Source organism: Xyrauchen texanus, chromosome 26 (genome assembly GCF_025860055.1).
Source record: "Xyrauchen texanus isolate HMW12.3.18 chromosome 26, RBS_HiC_50CHRs, whole genome shotgun sequence".
Classification (NCBI taxonomy): Eukaryota; Metazoa; Chordata; class Actinopteri; order Cypriniformes; family Catostomidae; genus Xyrauchen; species Xyrauchen texanus.
The window spans coordinates 1,827,731-1,848,871 of NC_068301.1; the positions used below are offsets into that span (position 1 = coordinate 1,827,731).

At 37.0% G+C, this 21,141-nt stretch overlaps 3 non-coding genes across 3 annotated transcripts; all 3 read right to left on the reverse strand.

Annotated features, from left to right (window-relative positions):
• Positions 1–9,961: 9,961 nt before the first annotated feature.
• LOC127620413 (U1 spliceosomal RNA) lies at positions 9,962–10,125 on the reverse strand. Its single transcript, XR_007967703.1, has one exon. It is a non-coding gene; the product is annotated as a U1 spliceosomal RNA (small nuclear RNA).
• Positions 10,126–12,621: 2,496 nt separating this feature from the next.
• On the reverse strand, positions 12,622–12,785 carry LOC127620432 (U1 spliceosomal RNA). Its single transcript, XR_007967719.1, has one exon. It is a non-coding gene; the product is annotated as a U1 spliceosomal RNA (small nuclear RNA).
• A 2,068-nt stretch (positions 12,786–14,853) lies between these two features.
• Positions 14,854–15,044, reverse strand: LOC127620444 (U2 spliceosomal RNA). The gene has a single exon (XR_007967729.1). It is a non-coding gene; the product is annotated as a U2 spliceosomal RNA (small nuclear RNA).
• Positions 15,045–21,141: the final 6,097 nt, after the last annotated feature.

Sequence of the window (21,141 nt, forward strand, 5' to 3'; positions counted from 1 at the left end):
CATGTTCTGACACCTGATTCACAAAACAACAGGAGAAAATGAAGCTTTTGCCACATTTATTTCCTTTGACGCCCTCATGTGGTGAAATGTGGAACTGCAAGTCCGTCTGCGACATCAAACTACAATCACTGACGACGAGAAAAGCTGCAAACCCTTTCAACGACTATTTCAACAAACATTTTAGCGCCATCAATCTTGACAGATCTACACTGAAACAATAAAGCAGGAAATCAGCACAAACTGGTGTTTGCAAATCCTTGAATGAGCGTTAAATATCAGCAACCCGTTGAATAAGTTTGATCTGATTTGATTGTGACTGACTTCATCCATCGGTGTATTTAACGGACACAGTTCACGTGAGAAATGTCTTTATTTTCTCATTTAAACGCCTCAAATTGGACGGTTGTCTCAGATTAGCCTACACTGATTAACAACGGCCAAAAAAAAAACAATGAAAAAGCTCGAAATTGATGAATTTAAGATTGTTCTTAAAACGTTTTCGACGGATTAATCCTAGTTTACGGGACTACAAGCATTTAAGTACATAAAAGTAGTCTAAATAATCAAATTGAAAGTTTTAAATGTTTAGATACTCACAGGTGTCGCTTGTCTTGCACCAAACCGTGTAAAAATCCACCTGAACCGTTTTTTCCCCCCGCAAATTACGAAACCCACTATGGAGAAGAGCTCATGAATATTAATCAGTACGTGCCGACGTTCCAATGATGAAGTCTTTAATAAATTAATATTAAAAAGAGAGCCTTCTCCATGTTAAGATGAATTCATCAACAAATCTTTATCTTTCCTCTGATTAAGTTTCTCTGAAATTAGTTATTTGACGTCACAATGTGAATAATTGTTGGTTATTTTCAAAACATTTAAACAGATTAATACTCTGTATAGATATAAAATACAGTCATGTATCAGCGTTTGATTTTTTTTGGACTAAAATTGTGCAAGACTTGTGTGTTATCCCAGTATAAATCATACAATAGTTCTGTGTGAGAAACAGACCAACATTTAAATGTTTATTTTCTGATAATCTTTCCCTCCACCGCAGCTCTCAAAATCTCTTTCACACTTTTAAAACTCCTCTTGCTTTAACAAGGTTGCTAAAGAGTTTTAAATCAAATTTAAGACCTTTTCCAAGACCTGAACATATAAAATTAATACAGTATCCCCAAAACCAAAACAAACCATTTAAAAATAAATCATATATCACAGACTCTTAATTAGCTGAATATTGATTATCAGTAAAACAGGGGAGACTACATACAACTTTAAAATACTCAATACCTGTTTTCCACATACTGAAAATCACATTAAAACTAGTTTATGTACCATTATATATATATATATATATATATATATATATATATATATATATATATATATATATATATATATATATATATATATATATACACATGAGAGATTGACTTATATTGGACTGTTTGTCTGCCAATAGTTTGTTTTAATTGGTCGATCTATATTAAATATTCTTAGTAAAACACTTTTGAGCCATTTTAGAGCAAATACATAATTATCGAGATATCGAATATAGTCAACTTGCTGAAAAATATCGCCCAGCTCTACTACTAATATGCATATATATTTAAATATATAAATAAAGTGCATCTGGAAAGTATTCACAGCGCTTCACTTAATCCACATTTTGTTATGTTACAGCCTTATTCCAAAATGGAGTAAATTCATTTTTCTCCTCAAAATTTGACAAACAATACCCCATAATGACAACATGAAAGACGTTTTTGAAATCTTTGCAAATTTATTAAAATAAATCACATGTACATAAGTACTTTGCTTGGAGTGTTATAAAGTTGTGGCCACAAAACAAGGAAACACCACCAATTTGTCTGATCACTTAAAACGGCGCCACAAAGCTCTTTACGACGAATACAAAGTCAAATCTGGATGTCAACCAAAACAAAAAACGATTTGCGATGCCTTTGCCAGTATGACACCTTACCAGAAAGGCTCTCAACGACAGAAAGACATAACAGACGCAATAACGTTTCATATCGCTAAAGATATTGTAACAGTTTTACAGTTCCATTTGTCCTATTAGCTTTCTGCACATGCAATATTTAATCCTGTCACTAGGGGCGCTCTAGCCAGTGTGATTCCTGGTAGCATAAAAAGGATAGAAGTAGTATGAGGGAGAAAGGATGTGTTAACCACATGGAGAAGCTTTCTCACCAATGCTGTCTAGTGTTTTTTTCCTGATTTGAGGAACCTGAGGTTCCTAAGCTCAAATAGGGTTCAACGTGCAGTCATGAGGAGGCAGCTCAATTATAGCTAGGTCCTTGACCAAAATGGGATTAATTGTCTTTGATTTGCCATCAAGACTTTTGTCATCTATTGTGCGTTCCACCAGCTACAGTTTATTCACATTACCAACAGCCACTTGGAGGCTCGGATTCAGGCGGATGTGGCCTCATCCATATTGCACTTAAGTACTGTTTCACCTTGCTCCTATTACTCTTAAGACTGAGCTCTTGGTAGCCAAAGACTCTACTATGAAAGTCTGAACTATTTTGATGTTTGCCTTGCAACTGGATGCCTATGTACTTTGTATGTTTACTGTCTGTATGGTGATTTGTGGTGTAATACACATGGCTCATTGAAACGCGAAAGTCTCTGGTCCCTTAATTCATTATGTAGCATCTAGAAGCGTTTTAAAAGCAGGTGTTACAATATGTTGCCATTAAACACCGTCGCCAAAGAGGGATTTAAGAAAATGATCCGAACGCTTGACAGGCGGTATGTTATACCATCCCGCACATATTTTTCCCAAGTTGCGATAAAAGAGCTGTATGAAAAATGCAAATCTAAGATTGAAGCAGAGCTGTCTCACGTGGAATACTATGCAGCTACAACAGACTTGTGGTCCAGCAGGAAAACGGAGCCCTACATAAGTCTGACGGTCCATTTCCTCACAGAGGACTTCGAGATAAAAAGTCGCAGTTTGCAGACGGCATTTTTCCCGGAGAGTCATACAGCCGAGAATATCGCAGAGGCCCTGAGAGAAGCGGTGACGGCGTGGGGCTTAGATGAGACACGTCAAGTCTGTATAACAACAGATAATGCAGCGAACTTGGTGAAAGCTGCCGCTCTGAACATGTGGACCAGGCTACAGTGCTACAGTGCCATGATCCTTATCCTAAATATAAATTTTTACTTAATAACCTGTTCTGAACCTGACAAAACTTGTAAAATGTATGTTGCATGTGTGTAGTAGAGCTTTAAAACGTTAGAAAAAATACAGAAACTAAACATTTCATTTTAAACAACTTATTATTTAATCAGTGGCAAAAAAATAGTTGTATGAGCACATTTATTGTTTAAAATAAAACAGTGTGCTTCAATAATTAAAGTTTGCAATGTTTTGTTTGTTTTCTCCGCTTAGAAAATGCAGTGAAAAAGGATGGCCGCATTGATCGTGCTGTAGGAGTCTGCAAGAAGCTGGTGAGCCACTTCTCTCACAGCTGGAAGGCCAGCGATGCCCTGGCAAAAGCCCAGAAGGAACTCAATCTACCATCACATTATCTCATCTCAGAATGCCAAACAAGATGGGGTTCCAGACAGATGATGATCAGCAGGATATTAGAGCAGCAGCAGGCTTTAACTCAGGTCCTGTCTGCAGACAAGAAGTTGCGGCATCTAATTCCAACCTGGCAAGATATAGATGTCCTGGAATCTGTTAGAAAGTCACTGGGCCCAATGCTGGATTTCACCGATGCACTTTCAGGGGATGAATACGTCAGTGTCTCCTTTGTAAAGCCAGTTCTTCAGCTCTTCAACACTTCACTACTGGAAATGCGAGAGGAAGACACAGACCTGACCAAGAACATAAAGAAGATGATGCTGGACTACCTCAATGAGAAATACTGAAGATGATGATTCTCAGAAGCTGCTAGATATGGCATCTTTTTGGACCCCGGTTCAAGATGGACTTCATCAGTGCAGACAAGAAGACCCAAGTTAAGGCCAGTGTGGCATCACAGATGATGGAATGCCAGGAGAAATCAAGCTGCAGCACTGACGTGGAGCCCAACGTTACCAGTGCACCCCCAGGCAAAGAAAGCAAAGAAGTCCTTGGGAAGCTTCTTTAAACAGAGTGAAACCGTAGCAAAGGGTGATACCTCTCTGACCCTAAAGGATGCTGTGGAAGCAGAGTTAAACACCTACATGCTAACACCTGTAATAGACAAAGAGGAGGATCCACTTGCATGGTAGAAAGTACACAAACTAAGCTTTCCTCGACTCGCCAGACTTGCCTGCAAATACCTGTGTATTCCTGCGACAAGCTCGCCATCAGAGAGTCTTTTCAGTACTAGTGGCAACATCGTCACTTGCCAACGAACCTGTCTCAAGCCTGCAAAGGTTGATAGACTTGTGTTCTTATCTAAAAACCTTGAGTAAGCAAAGCATACAGCATACATAAGCATGCATCATGCTAAAGAATACTCAGTTTAGGAGAAGTTTTATTTTATTTTGTTTAGCCATGATTATGATGATGACCAACACTGTTTTACTTTGGCACTTTTGCTAAGAAAAGTTGACTTAAAAACAAAAGATTGTGAACCAAAATGCTTAAAATAAATATATTTTTTATAAAACAAATTATAAGTTATATTTTTGTAAACCAATCTGGGGGTTGGTGTAAAGCTGCTGTTTTATTTAAAAATGTGTTCTGCTTTTCTGTTTACAGAAATATGTTCTAACTTTGAAATAAAATATTAAGTGACCTTTTTGTCACATGTAATGAAGCTTGCTTATTAGTGAAATTATTAATATCATGGAATTGTAATTACTGACTTTAGCCTGGATTGATGGCTCACAATATCATAATATATATCGTTGGGAAAAAAATATCGTAATGTATTTTTTTTCCAATATCGTGCAGCCCTACTTGGCACACATATTTTTGGGCAGTTTCTCCTATTCTTCTTTGCAGGACCTCTAAAGCTCCATCAGGCTGGATGGGGAGCATCAGTGCACAGCCATTTTCAGATCTCTCCAGAGATGTTCAATCGGGTTCAAGTCTGGGCCACTCAAGGACATTCACAGAGTTGTCCCGCAGCCACTCCTTTGTTATCTTGGCTGTGTGCTTGGGGTCGTTGTCCTGTTGGAAGATGAACCTTCGCCCCAGGCTGAGGTCCCGAGTGCTCTGGAGCAGGTTTTCATCAAGGATGTCTCTGTACATTGCTGCATTCATCTTTCCCTCAATCCTGACTAGTCTCCCAGTTCCTGCCGCTGAAAAGCACCCTCACAACATGATGCTGTCACCACCATGCTTCACAGTTGGGATGGTTTACTTCTGCTTGCAAGTCTCACCCTTTTTTTTTTTTTTCCAAACATAACGATGGTTATTATGGCCATGTTGTTTCATCAGACCAGATGACATTTCTCCAAAAGTAAGATCTTTGTCGCCATGTGCACTTGCAAACTGTAGTCTGGCTTTATTATGGTGGTTTTGGAGCAGTGGCTTCTTCTTTGCCGAGCAGCCTTTCAGGTTATCTCGATAATGGTCTCGTTTTACTGTGGATATAGATACTCGTATACCTGTTTCCACCAGCATCTTCACAAAGTCCTTTGCTGTTGTTCTGGGATTGATTTGCACTTTTTGCACCAAAATATGTTCATCTCTAGGAGACCGAATGCGTCTCCTTCCTGAGCGGTATGATGGCGGCGTGGTCCCATGGGCTTTATACTTGCGTACTCTTGTTTGTACAGATGAACGTGGCACCTTCAGGCATTCGGAAATTGCTCCCAAGCATGAACCAGAGTTGTGGAGGTCCACAAATAGTTTTCTGAGGTCTTGGCTGATTTCTTTTGATTTACCCATGATGTCAAGCAAAGAGGCACTAAGTTGAAGGTAGGACTTAAAATACATCTACTAGTACACCTCCAATTCAGAACACCTCCTATCAGAAGCTGCTTAAAGGCACAGTTAACTAAGTGTATGTAAACTTCTGACCCACTGGAATTGTGATATAATCCATTAAAAGTTAAACATCAGGTCATCAGTCCATGAGTTTAAGCTCAAACACAACTGGATTATACAGCTGGGTGATTCTCACGAAATCCAGATTTAGAAGGTGTCCAGCATCAGAATTTTTAAAATGCCCTTAAAGCCAATTTTCTTTTTGCACATATAAGATTAAGGTCTGAACTTACTATAACCATTATTTTTACAAGATTTAAAAAAATATTTCCTATCTAATTATTTAAATTTTTAGATGAAGTCCATAAAAAATTATCATTACCGCAACATGACATTACATTAAGTATATGGTTAAAAATGTGTATTTTTGGCTAATGTTAAAGTAGACTCTTATTACTCGTGCTCAAAGCTATGTAAAACTCTGGAGAGATTACTTTTTCATATTTATTATTTTTTGTAATTTCCTTATTTTCTCTCATTACCGAAACATACGTGATGATTTACAATTTCTTTTATTTAATTGTTTTACTAAAAGATAACATACACATTTGTTATGTAGCCGACCTTAAATAAGTAGTGTTGTATAATATGTATATACATTTTAAAACAAAATATGATTATCTAATTATTACTTAATTTGTAAAAAGATACATGTTGCAGTAATGAAAATGCAATTTCGGTAATGAGAATCAATGTTTCGGAAATGAGATTTAGCTCACACATTAACGTTGACAAAGGGGTTTGATGCCTAACCCTATTTTACATATTTAAAACGCATACAATTTTTAAAATAATATTAATTTCATGAACAGTTTCATTTTCTCATTTATCGTAATCATCACAGTACCATGCCTTGTGTTAACAAGTGTTGTCTATATAAGTTACAATGTTATGCTCATAAAGAATCATGTCATGTAGCCTACACTGTAGTACTAACAAATATACAATCATTAGTATAAATATTATCATTCTAGTATAACACATAATCATGTGTTCATGAGAACTTTTTCAATGTAACATATTATCATGTGGTCCTGAGAAACATTTAAATGTAACAGCATCATGTGCTCTTGTAAAAAGATTTTAGTTTAGCTAAAACACTTTGGTCCTGACATTCAACCACACAACCTTTTTCTGAGAATAATTTCATGTGAAGAACTTGAATAGCAGCAACTCGATTTATGAGTTGGTCAAACAACTAAAACAAACAACTGGAACGACTGCTTTGTACTAGAGATGCACCGATCGACCGGCCAGGGACCGGAATTAGCCGATTTACCGTATGCTCGGCCCGGACCGGTAACCGGCCGGTAAGCCTCACGTCTTACCGATTCCAAGCCGGTCCGTTTTGTTGCCAGCGGTGCAGGCAATAACGTCACAGCCGCATGTAAACATGTCATTGGCGTGGGAGATCTTCACTGTGTGAGTGAAGTATATATAAAGTTCGAAATGTGTTATAATTGTAAGGCAAAAGTAAACCGTGGGGAACCACCACAATAACTTTCGAACAACAAACCTAATTAGACACTTATAACACCATCACCCAGCTGAAAATGCCCATTTTAAAAAAGAAGCTAAAAAGTGAATGCAGCTAATGCTAGCCAGAGCTCAGAGCCAGTCACAAGTCAGCAGCCTCTCCTATCATTCCTTGGAATGAGCAGCGAAAATACCAAAGCAATTACAAGGAAAATGATGGAATTCATGGCCCTGGATGACCAGCTGTTCTCCATAGTTGAGGACAGAGGGATCAGAAATCTGATAAATGTCCTCGATACAGAGTATGAGGTACTTTCCGACATCGTGTTGCCCGAGTTGTTTAATCTCGTGTCATGTCACACACGAAGCCTGTTTTCTGTCAACATTTGGGTACACAAATCCGGGACAGGGGAAGGGGGGTGCTGGATGGCAGAGGCAGGCTAAATACATACAAATTGTGCCGTTGTGATTTAACAATTTTTCCCACCGTGTCCGATATTAAAATCAGTGCGACACACATTACAAAAGGCGTGGGCATTGTCGATATGGCTTCGGGATATGAAATTCAATTCTTCCATCCAGCTGTTGTTAAATTTACATGTATATTTTGTTTTTTCACCGGAGCACCAGCTGATTCTTCTCCTCCCATCTACCAGTGATGCTTGATTTAACATCCCGCGTCTACTACCTGCGCGGATATCAACAGTGCAAATGGGTTGTAGGTTGCCAGATTGTGGTCATGGCAACTGGACCACCTTGGAATAATATATTGATTTGATTATTCATATAACGTGGTTTGGGCCATACAAATTACGGGAGTTTTTTTTGGGAGAAATAACAAATCGAGAGACTCCTGGGAAAAACGGGAGTGTTGACACGGGATATGCAAGCCGTTCCCGAAGCAGTGCTCCGTTTTACAACTGATATTTGGACATCTAACGTAAGTTGAGCGTATTGGACACTTCAGTTTTTCAGATCTTTGGAATTGTTTTGTTAGACGAGTAGTAATAAAGAGAAAAAGGTCCATTTATAAAAATAGTGGAAAATGACATCTGTTATATAAAGCAACTCATTTGCAGTTAATTGTTATTTCTACCTCTTTCCAGTCACAGAGCACTTTATTTTCAGAGTTGTTTAAGTGAGAGAAGATCCTGTAACTTAGTGCAGTTTGGGGGAAATTGTAATGTATAATAATTAATTTTATTATGAAAATAAAATTTAGCATTGAAGCAAGGTAGATTTTGTTTGTATATGTGGTCAATAATAGTTCTTGGAAAGAAAATCGGAAAAAATCGGTATCGGCAGGTCACACTTGCAAAAAATCGGAAATCGGCCAAGAAAATTGCAATCGTTGCATCTCTACTTTGTACCAATCACGTTTTCCCCAACTGTAACTCATTCATGAGCGTTTTTATGTTTTGCCCATATGTCAGGTAAAATGCAGAAATGTCTAGCAGAGGAGGTGACATTTCTGCAAGGTTTACGCAATTTGTTCAAGAAGTGTTTAAGGCAAATATCAAGTTATATTGAAATGAGCAAGAGTTATAGTGCACGTCCCTCCTTCAGAAGTCTGTTTCTGATCACCGAAACATTGAGTATCTCCACCGCAACAGGCCTTCAATTGTTTCCCTCTCTTTTTATATTTAGACCATAATGGGGTATATAGTACTCAAAAAATTAAAATGGCAACATTTTTTAAAACTTCACAAACTCATGTTTCAGTAATGAGAACTAAAAAGTTGTGTAGGTACTATGACAAACAAAATTTTAACTTTTATTTGGAGAGAAAAAATAAGAACTGCTTACCTGGTAGCCATCTTGAGTGTCACAGTCAATTATGTCCCTTCCAACAAAATTTCTTGAAAATGTTAGTTCCTTGAGGACTTAAACAATGATTGAAAATTGTTGCGGAGGATGAGAAAATTGGTCTTGGACACATTTATATTCCTTATTGTTGTCACTACATTTACCAGTGATCAACAAATACCACATGTTTCTTTACTGTAAATGTTTATAGTATAACATGCACTGAAGCTTTTATTTTTTTAATTATAAATATTTCCATCTCAAAGAACACAAATCCAATCATGGACACGTTATGGTAATGAAACATTTCCCTTAAATGTGGAAAAAACAACAAAATTGGTTTTTATGATGTCATTTGAAATAATGTGCAAAATAGTACATGAAGAGATGTTTATAACTGTATCCTTCTTATTTTGATAGCATTTACTTTTATCATCAAAATGTTTCATGACACCTCATATGTCTAATTTCATGAGAATCACCCAGCTACACAATGATCCAACGTACAGAAATAATCCCTGTGCAACATAGCTCAAACGATGCAAAATTAAAGTTTTGGACAAAATCACAACTTGAACGTGATTGAGGTGCATAAAAGAACCTTAAAACGAGCCTTTCATGCTTGAAAACACTCTAAAGTGGCTGTACTGAATGTACATGCTATATATGTTAATATATTAATGTTTAATCTGTCTTTAACCAGATAATCAGGGGAGAGCGCGAACGCAGTCCCCCACTACCAGAAATTATGCAGTCGAGATTCCCACCTTTGGGGAATTCGCAGGGGTCAGCACAGTCGGAGTGCAATGACTGAGCCTCACCCTGGGTGAACCACCTTCATGATCATGGTGTCTCCCCTGCCAGGTAAGTATGAATTGAAAGCGAGCCAATCAGAGGAGTCATTCTGCTCACTACTATTCACGTCGATGGTGATACACATTCAAATACACATACTTCATGACTAATACACATTGTTATTACATGTTATTAACAAATATTTACAATTACACCCAGTTTACAAGGAATGTAACTGATGATGCATTGCGATGTGACTTGCTGCAATGTTTTGAGTCAGTGTACAACAGAGCCACACACACGGACCAATCAGCTTTGAGCTCCAGACTATGGAAGACCTAAAGTGACAATATTAAAAATAATTGCAAAGAATTGTAAAAATATTTAAATAAAGTGTACACGGAAACAAAACATTTTCATATCAGACATAAACTAGTACTTAAAAATCACAAGGTGGTATTTATCAAGGCTCCTTGGCATCCTGAGAGAAAGAAGTCAACACGGAAGTCACTATGATGTTCTGGTGCAGAGATATGAAATTTGTTACTTGGTTGATAGGGTAACCCCATCTAGTTGCTATGCTGTTACCAGGGTGATACAATACATGGCTCCTTGCCATCCTGAATGAAATAACTCAACCAGAAAGTCTCTCTGTGTTTTTTCTTTACAATATTTTGCATTAATAATCATGATTTAGTAGTCCATAAACAGTGATGGTGACTCCGTTACAATCCTCCATATTAGAGCTCGACCGATAGTGGATTTTGCTGATACCGATAACTAATATGGGGTTCAGCTGGACAAGACACACCCAGGCCTGATTACAGCCAGCCCTGTTCAATCAGATCAACACCTAAAGAGAACATTTTCAGCAGCATGAAGTTGACTAAAAGGTCTCACCCAGCACAACACTATGCCAAGGTCGAAAGAAATGTCATAAATGAGGAAAAAGTTCATTGAAATAGATTTGTAACCCTTTCCAGACTGATGAATTTCAAAGGCTCTGGGACTCCAAAGAAACACAGTGAGAGCCATTAACTCCCAATGGAGAAAACGTGGCACAGTAGTGAACCTTCCCAGAAGTGAATCCTCCAAAAATCCTCCAAGAGCACAGATACGACTCATCCAGGATGTCACAAAAAAGCCAAGGACAACATCCGAGGAACTGCAGGCCTCTCTCGCATCACTAAACTGTTCATGACTCCATTATCAGAAAGACACTGGGCAAAAATGCCATCCGTGGAAGAGAGACGAGACAAAAACCACTGCTAACCCAGAAGAACATTAAAGGGCACCTATTATGGAATTTTGAAAATTACCTTTCATGTAGTGTGTAACAGATTTAAGTGAACAAAAACATCCTGCAAAGTTTTATATATGAAAGTTCACCGTAAAAAAAGTTATTGTCTCTCAAAAGTAGGAGTCGACTCTGAGTCAATGTAATGAATCGTTTTTCCAACGAGTCATTTTCCTTTTCGTTGTGACGTCAAGATGAAAAGTTATCAAATTGGCGCGCCCACTCACTGCTGCGCGCAGACACCAGGGAAAACTTGAAAACATCATGTCGAGCAACAAGACGCTGTGTTCTGAAGTGCGTATCAAAAGTGACCTTTTTTCCACTGCCCAGGGACGAGCATGTGAAGAATCAGTGGCTAGAGTTTATATTTACAACTATACCACACAAGTATCGCCCGAACCTTGTGCTGTGTTCGCCTCATTTTAATGACGATTGCTTTACGAACATGAACGCTTTCAAGTGTGGATTCGCGAGACGGTTGATACTGAAGGAAGGTTCAGTACCAAGTTTATTTGGATCAGCTTCCTTCTCTGAATCACAACCTGTAAGTATTATTAATAATTGTTGCTTTTATGTGTTTTTTAGCATGTTAATAAGTATGTGTGTGTGTGTTGTGTACGTTACACTCAGCGCAGCTTTCTAGGTCTCCAATGTCAATGTTTTTGAAATATGTGAAATGTTTGTCGATGTTATTGGAGTTGTCATAAAGAATAGAGCAATAACTTGTAGTGATGCAGTGCTTTACCAATATGTTTATGCGTTGGGCTAACGCAAACAATAACTGATTGGGTGTTTACCACCGAACTTTGGGCTATGATCGCTAACATAAATTAACTCAAATTCCTTCTCTGATTTAGATTTTTTTACTACAAATCGGTGATGGGCGTTCTGTTTCCGACAATCTCTGCACAGAGTATACCAATCACAACTGACTGGGTCATCTGACCAATCACCGCAGATTAGCGTCACGCAAAGGAGGGGTTTGGAAAAATGAGTCGTTGAACGAATCATTTGGGAGTCGGTGAGCAAATCAGGTAAACATAAATCATATTATAAGACAACAAAAGTGTTTTTTGTCATTGCATGCATGTAAAACTGTTGTTGGGGACTCCCAAAACAATATTAGGAACATTTTAAATACCATAATAGGTGCCCTGAATTTCGCCAAAACACACCCTGATGATCCTCAAAGCTTTAGAGAGAACGTTCTGTGGACTGATGACTAGACTGATACATACTAATGCTAACTGTTTTAATCTGCCTTTAACCAGATGATCAGGGTAGAGCGCGAACGCAGTCCCCCACTACCAGAAATCATGCAGTCGAGATTCCCACATTTGGGGAAATCACAGGGGTCAGCACAGTCGGAGTGCAATGACTGAGCCTCACCCTGGGTGAACCACCTTCATGATCATGGTGTCTCCCCTGCCAGGTAAGTATGAATTTAAAGCGAGCCAATCAGAGGAGTCATTCTGCTCACTACTATTCACGTCGATGGTGATACACATTCAAATACACATACTTCATGACTAATACACATTGTTATTACATGTTATTAACAAATATTTACAATTACACCCAGTTTACAAGGAATGTAACCGATGATGCATTGCGATGTGACTTGCTGCAATGTTTTGAGTCAGTGTACAACAGAGCCACACACACGGACCAATCAGCTTTGAGCTCCAGACTATGGAGGACCTAAAGTGACAATATTAAAAATATTTGCGAAGAATTGTAAAAAAAAAATTAAGGTGTACTACGAAATAAAACATTTTCATATCAGACATAAACTAGTACTTGGCTTTATTTCCTTTTGTATTACTGCATTTTTTTAATTCCACGTGTATTTATTTATTTCTAGATTGAAAAGTTTGTGGACAAACTTTAGGTTGGCTTGAGAGAACATAGCAATAAAGTTTGAAGTAGTTGTAAAAGTTTGAAGGTTTTTAGTTTGAAGTTGTTATAAGTTTAAGTAGTAGTTTTAAAAGTTCAAAGTTTAAAGATTATACGACCATTCAGTCTATCAGATAGATAGATAGATCCCTGCTACCCTGAGTCCCATGAACAAAACCTGAAATCTTTGTTCTGGTGCAGAGATATGTTATTTGTTACTTAGTTGCTAGGGTAACCCCATCTGGTTGCTAGGTAATGACCAGGGTGATACAATACTTGGCTACTTTTCATCCTGAGTGAAATTAGTCAACCAGGAAATCTCTACGATTTTCTGGTGCAGAGATATGTGATTTGTTACTTGGTTGCTAAGGTAACCACATCTCCTTGCGAGGCAGTTACCAGGGTGATATTCATCATGGGCACTTGCCATGATGAGTGAAATAAGTCAAACTGGTAGCCTCTACTATTTTCTGGTGCAGAGATATATAATTTGTTACTTGGTTGCTAGGTTAAGCCCATGTGGTTGCTATGCAGTTACCAGGGTGATACTTATCATGGGTACTTGCCAAACTGAGTGAAATAAGTCAACCCGTATGTCTGTATGATTTTCTGGTGCAGAGATGTGTGATTTGTTACTTGCACAAAACATTCCCATGCTTTCGTCCATGTGGAGGTCCGTGGGAATGTATGACATGTAAAGCTGCACTTGTGTGTCAGTTGCTAATAAAGGTACAAGTGATTTAGAAGCGCACATTAACTCTGTGAAGCATAATAGGTCAGCAAAAGTTAAAATGTTAAATTGTTTTCACATTGCTTCATATTCCATATTCAAAATAATAGTAAATGAAGGTACACTCATGGCGTCAAATATTTTATTTTACAGTCTTTTTCACTGTATTAAAGTTTGCATTCATAGTAACACTGTTTTGAACCCTATTCTATCCCATCTTCCTATTTATGTGCAAATGTACAAATAAATCAATCAATAAACATATAAGTATAGAAAATAATATATGTGGAAAATAAATCAATACAATCATTCTTAAGGAAATAAAAGTATAACTACGTCAGATTGATCATTAATTTATTTAATTTATATGTAAAACATTTTTAATGATGCACCAGAATAAAAATCCTGGACTCTTTATATTTATTTGTAATATTGTCACATTAGGTCCTCCATAAGAGACTAGTTTTGAAATTGGGAACGGTCAACGGATGTAGAAAGGAAGTCCCGCCTTAAAGGTAAAAGAGCCAATCACATTTCAGAAACTGATATCGCCTGTCAATCAAATAGAGAACGCACATGCGCATTAGCTACACAAGTCGGGAAAATCGCGTTTGTTTAGTGTTATCAGAGATAAAGAAGCACATTTTATGATTTCAGTGTCTTCAGATTTTACTGCTGAATATATTTTAACACTGAAATATGTTTTTGATCTTAATCTCGCGTCCGTTATAGATGAGATGTTTGATTGAAGCGCGAATAAAACTACTTAGCGATTTTATTACACAAACTGGATTTACATTAGATCGATATGAGCATTTAATATTACACTCAAAGTTAAAGCATCATATACACAATTATTCAGTTCTTTTCTTGACAGTTTTAGGGGGGTGCACCGTTCCTGGAGATACTGCAATACCAGGTCGATGCGTGGAGTGGACGGAGCAAGCCCCTATTCCATCTCCCTGATCCAAAAATCAATTTAATATATGGTCCCCGGATAGAGGACGTATCAGATATTAAACTGATAAGAACAGATACTACACTTGATCTTAGCCAAAAGGCCGAGAAGCGATACCGAAATAAGGATCCGAGCAAAGGGAGTCATTCAGACAACTACAGATCTCACTGACGGTCTCATTCATAATAATATCAGACCATTTCAAACTATAAACTACTTACAAATACAAACTTCAAAATTAAAGCCCCACTCAGAGACTGTGTGAAGAGTTTTGAGATTCTCGTCAATAAGAAGCCGAAAAACCTTCAAAATACGCGGATATTTTTCCTCCCTCTGTTATCATGAGTTCTCCATCATCCAATCAAACACGAGAACAGAGTTTGTGGAAAATAAAACTATTTAGAGTCTCTTTATAATCCTAAAATAATCCGCTTTTCACAGGAAAGTCTCTCTGCTCATGTTCTGACACCAGATTCACAAAACAACAGGAGAAAATGAAGCTTTTGCCACATTTATTTCCTTTGACGCCCTCATGTGGTGAAATGTGGAACTGCAAGTCCGTCTGCGACATCAAACTACAATCACTGACGACGAGAAAAGCTGCAAACCCTTTCAACGACTATTTCAACAAACATTTTAGCGCCATCAATCTTGACAGATCTACACTGAAACAATAAAGCGGGAAATCAGCACAAACTGGTGTTTGCAAATCCTTGAATGAGCGTTAAATATCAGCAACCCGTTGAATAAGTTTGATCTGATTTGATTGTGACTGACTTCATCCATCGGTGTATTTAACGGACACAGTTCACGTGAGAAATGTCTTTATTTTCTCATTTAAACGCCTCAAATTGGACGGTTGTCTCAGATTAGCCTACACTGATTAACAACGGCCAAAAAAAAACAATCAAAAAGCTCGAAATTGATGTACTAACGTTGTTCTTAAAACATTTTCGACGGATTAATCCTAGTTTACGGGACTACAAGCATTTAAGTACATAAAAGTAGTCTAAATAATCAAATTGAAAGTTTTAAATGTGAAGATACTCACAGGTGTCGCTTGTCTTGCACCAAACCGTGTAAAAATCCACCTGAACCGTTTTTTTTCTCCCGAAAATTACGAAACCCACTATGGCGAAAGCGAGCTCATGAATATTAAACAGGACGTAATGACGTGTCCAATGACGAAGTCTTTCATAAATTAATATTAAAAAGAGAGCCTTCTCCATGTTAAGATGAATTCATCAACAAATCTTTATCTTTCCTCTGATTAAGTTTCTCTGAAATTAGTTATTTGATGTCACAATGTGAATAATTGTTGGTTATTTTCAAAACATTTAAACAGATTAATACTCTGTATAGATATTAAATACAGTCATGTATCAACATTTGATTTTTTTTGGACTAAAATTGTGCAAGACTTGTGTGTTATCCCAGTATAAATTATACAATAGTTCTGTGTGAGAAACAGACCAACATTTAAATGTTTATTTACTGATAATCTTTCCCTCCACCGCAGCTCTCAAAATCTCTTTCACACATTTAAAACTCCTCTTGCTTTATCAAGGTTGCTAAAGAGTTTTAAAATCAAATTTAAGACCTTTTCCAAGACCTGAACATATAAAATTAATACAGTATCCCCAAAACCAAAACAAACCATTTAAAAATAAATCATATATCAGACTCTTAATTAGCTGAATATTGATTATCAGTAAAACAGGGGAGACTACATACAACTTTAAAATACTCAATACATGTTTTCCACATACTGAATATCACATTAAAACTAGTTTATGTACCATTATATATATATATTACACATGAGAGATTGACTTATATTGGACTGTTTGTCTGCCAATAGTTTGTTTTAATTGGTCGTCTATATTAAATGTTCTTAGTAAAACACTTTTGAGCCATTTTAGAGCAAATACATAATTATCGAGATATCGAATATAGTCAACTTGCTGAAAAATATCGCCCAGCTCTACTACTAATATGCATATATATTTAAATATATAAATAAAGTGCATCTGGAAAGTATTCACAGCGCTTCACTTAATCCACATTTTGTTATGTTACAGCCTTATTCCAAAATGGAGTAAATTCATTTTTCTCCTCAATTCGACAAACAATACCCCATAATGACAACATGAAAGACGTTTTTGAAATCTTTACAAATTTATTAAAATAAATAAAATGTACATAAGTATTCACACCCTTTGCTCAATACTTTGTTGAAGCACATTTGGCACCAATTGGCTAGTTGATTTTACGAACGTTCCATGATTGTCAGACGTAGACCCCGAAGCTGCCGCCAGGCGCCGCCATTTAGAATTTCAGCCGCCGCCAGCCAATAATTTCGTAAGCCAAATTGAGCCGCCATCTGATAAAGTTTGGCTGAGCCGGCTAGAATTATTTGCATCAAATAATAATTCTATCACATAGAGACATACACACACGAAATATATAAACAATACACGAGATCTATTTTCCCACTGGATTCATAACAGCGCAGTCTTGTGCCCGTTGCTACAATACACAGACTCACAGTGACTTGACGACCAATTAAAATTGCTCGTTTTCCGTACAGAAGAAGCGATGCATGTTTTTCTCGCACTGAGGTGAAATGGCGGAAAGAAGCAAGCAAGGTAATTTTGATCTCACTTCTCACATACTTTCCTAATTCCTACTTACTTTTTTCTTAACTTAGGCCTACCCAGACTTTTGTTAAATCTTCAGGGCACGGTTGCACAAACACCTGAATCAAAGATTGATGTTATGAACCAAATATTCTGGAACGGAGAGATTTATAGCACTGAACGTGATATTACTGCAGTAACAAACCACCGTTTCCACATTGCTAATTCACGACGCATGCTTCAGTGTACATTGAAGTGAAATGTGCAAAACTTTGTCCAAAATAATAGGCTACTGATAACAGTGTGTGTTTATATTAAGGCGAGACACGGCAGGCAAAAACATAGTTTTTTTTTACTGGTCAATTTTGAGATTTTTGGATTATTGTCTTCAATAACATGTCTTCTTTCAGACTTGTGGTGAAAAAAAGTCCGAAATACACATTTAGGTCTTTATTTTACTACACTTCGTCTGTTTGCGTCTGTAGATTTCTCATAAAATTCAACAAAAGTTTGCATTCTTAATCAAGGTGTAATATGATAAGCTTCATCCATGATAATGCTAAAGTTATTGTATACAACTTAGCCTACATGCATTTAGCCTAAACACAACACATTGTAGGCTATGTGAAAATGTTTAGTAGCATACAGACTACAAAATAAATATGTACAAACGTTGTGAAAGTAAAATCTGGTGTTTTCTTTATTACATTGTATTGCATTTTGTAGAAATATAGTGTAAGCCATGCATTGCTTGGAAATATTGAGATCTAGTAAATCAGTATAACATAGACAGTGGTGGACGAAGTACACATACCATGTACTTGAGTTAAAGTAAAGATACTCAAGGTAAAATATTACTTAAGTAAAAGTAGAAGTGCTGCCTTTAAAAATTCACTTGAGTAAAAGTGCAAAAGTATTTGCCTTCAAATGTACTTAAGTATCCAAGTACTATGATTTTTATGACCATAATGTCCTATTATAATTTGTCACAAGACTCTTGCTTAACTCAGTCTACATGAAGACTAATGTCACTCTTGGCACACCAATCTATTAATAATATGACATTAATTAGTCAGATGTGTGTATATATATATATATACACTACTAATATATATATATATATATATATATATATATATATATATATATATATATATATATATATATTTGAATTGAATACATTTTTTGTGTGTTTAATTTTGGAGGAAGGGACTGTTCCCATAAGGTATAATACATTTACAGTATTTACTGTATATATTTTTCTCGAGCGTCTATGGTCATAATTATTAACATCCTAATGTTATGATACATTCACATAAACCTGCACAATGCCATTAAATATAAATATAAATATATATATATATATATATATATATATACACACACACACACACACACATACACACACACACACATCACACATACATAGATATATATATATATATTCTATGTTATGGGAGCAGCCAATTTCCCTCAAAATTAAACACAAAAACGTATTAATGCAGTGTTTCTGCTACTCTCCAGAAAAACAATGCTATTATATGCAAGTCATTTTAGTGTCAACATAATAAGCAATGTACATTATGCGTCAATATTTACCGATAATTGCTGCAATAATAGCTGCTGCTCTCTGCCCCGCTTAAAATCATTGGCAACGCAATTTGTTTGGAACTATTGAGAGCTACACGAATCACGTGACACGCGGCGGCGAGATCACTGTCGCAACCGTCTATGTTCGCAACTCTCATATTTAACGGCTCTGGGGTGCGTTTCCCATACAACAACGTAACTTGCTGCTCCACTACCGTGAGTACGATGCACTGTTGAAGAAATCAACTTGCTAGTCACGACTGTTTCCCAAAACCATATTGTCGCAAATTGGTTGTTCAACCACGTTGGTTAATGATGTCACACATGTGGTGGATTAAAAACTACTTTTAATGAATCTGTTCGAATTAATGATCGAATTAATGCTAGATGTTTTGCTATAAATTACGGACATGTCATCTGAGGACTGTCTCATATTTTTCTCAGTTATTTGCTTTATTTCCAGATTCAATCATAGGCTCGTTCTACACATGCGCACTCTTCAGAAACGGTGCTTTAAATCTATTGACAAACTAAAAGATATAAAGGACATTTGTATGTCTTCTAAATAAAAGATACTGATTGTACTGAATGTCATCTTGCTTATTTGGCTCAAGATAATAATTTATTAAGCCCACATGTTATAATAACAAGAAACTCTGCTTCTAACCACAGGTCGAGAGCTGTCGTTCCAACCACACAACTCTGTGATGCTGTTTGCGAATGTTCGTTGGAACGATGGTTTCGGGAAACACTGACTCGTTGAACTATGATGATAACGACGGAACTTGCTACCATAGTTGGCTAACGATGCTTTTGGGAAACGCACCCCTGGTTCGCGCTTAGTAGATGCCGCCAAGGCAAGTTCAAAACAAAGCGCGCGCGCTGTACTGTGATTGGTGGCTCATTTGACCAGTTACGATTTTATCCACTCATAAATAAAAAGGAACGACTGATTTTGAAAATGTAGTAGAGTAAAAAGTAAGATATTTGACTTTGAAATGTAGTGGAGTTAAAGTAAAAGTCACCCCAAATTTAAATACTTCAGTAAAGTACAGATACACAAAAAAGCTACTTAAGTACAGTAACGAATTACATTTACTTCATTACTGTCCACCACTGAACATAGACATCTGTAGACATGAAGTGGCAGCTTCAGCCATTTGCAGCTATGAAAAGTTTGGCGGCTGCAGCAGCTATTTAGGTTTTGGCTGAGCCGGCTAGCCAGCCAATAACTTCATCAGCCAGCCATTATTCTCAAAACAAATGGCTTCGGGCTCTAGTCAGACGTCACTGGTGGGCGATGGTATTTCCGGTCTAACGCTACGTTAGGTTCATCGACGACGCCGGTAACTGTCAGGTAAGACTAGGACCAGATAAACATGGCTTTCTACACCAGATCCCTTCAACATCTGCCAAGGATAACGATAAATGACGTACACCGAATAATTCAAGCGTCATCACCGGCTCCCAAGAGCAAGAGGGAAAAGGGTTTCAAGATATACGTCTCTTCATTCATTGACAATTATGAAGGTAAGTTATGCTATGTCTTTATCTAGCTGTAGCCCTACCGTTAGCGATGATGCTAGGTGACGTTAGGCTAGAAAGTAACCTTAACAAAATACTTATTAAACGATTAATTTTAGTTGTTGGTCACATGTGGTTTATTATATGTTCATTTTACTATCTGACATTGAATAAATGTATGGGCGTTTCTTCAACAAGGGGCACTTTTAGGCTTGTGAAGTTGAATAAAAAAACTTGTTCAAAAGTCACGTAACACCGTCTCATAAGTTTAAATTATTTGTCTAGTTTTAAGGTCTGTAAGAGGACAAACTTAGATTACAAGAGAAGTTATGAGACTGTGTTAGTCTCATAACTAAGAAGTTATGAGTTATTCTGTTTTTAGATAACAGCAGTGAAATGTCATTTCCACCACATCTCAATGCTGTTATTTAAAAACAGAATAACTTATGTCAGTCAAGA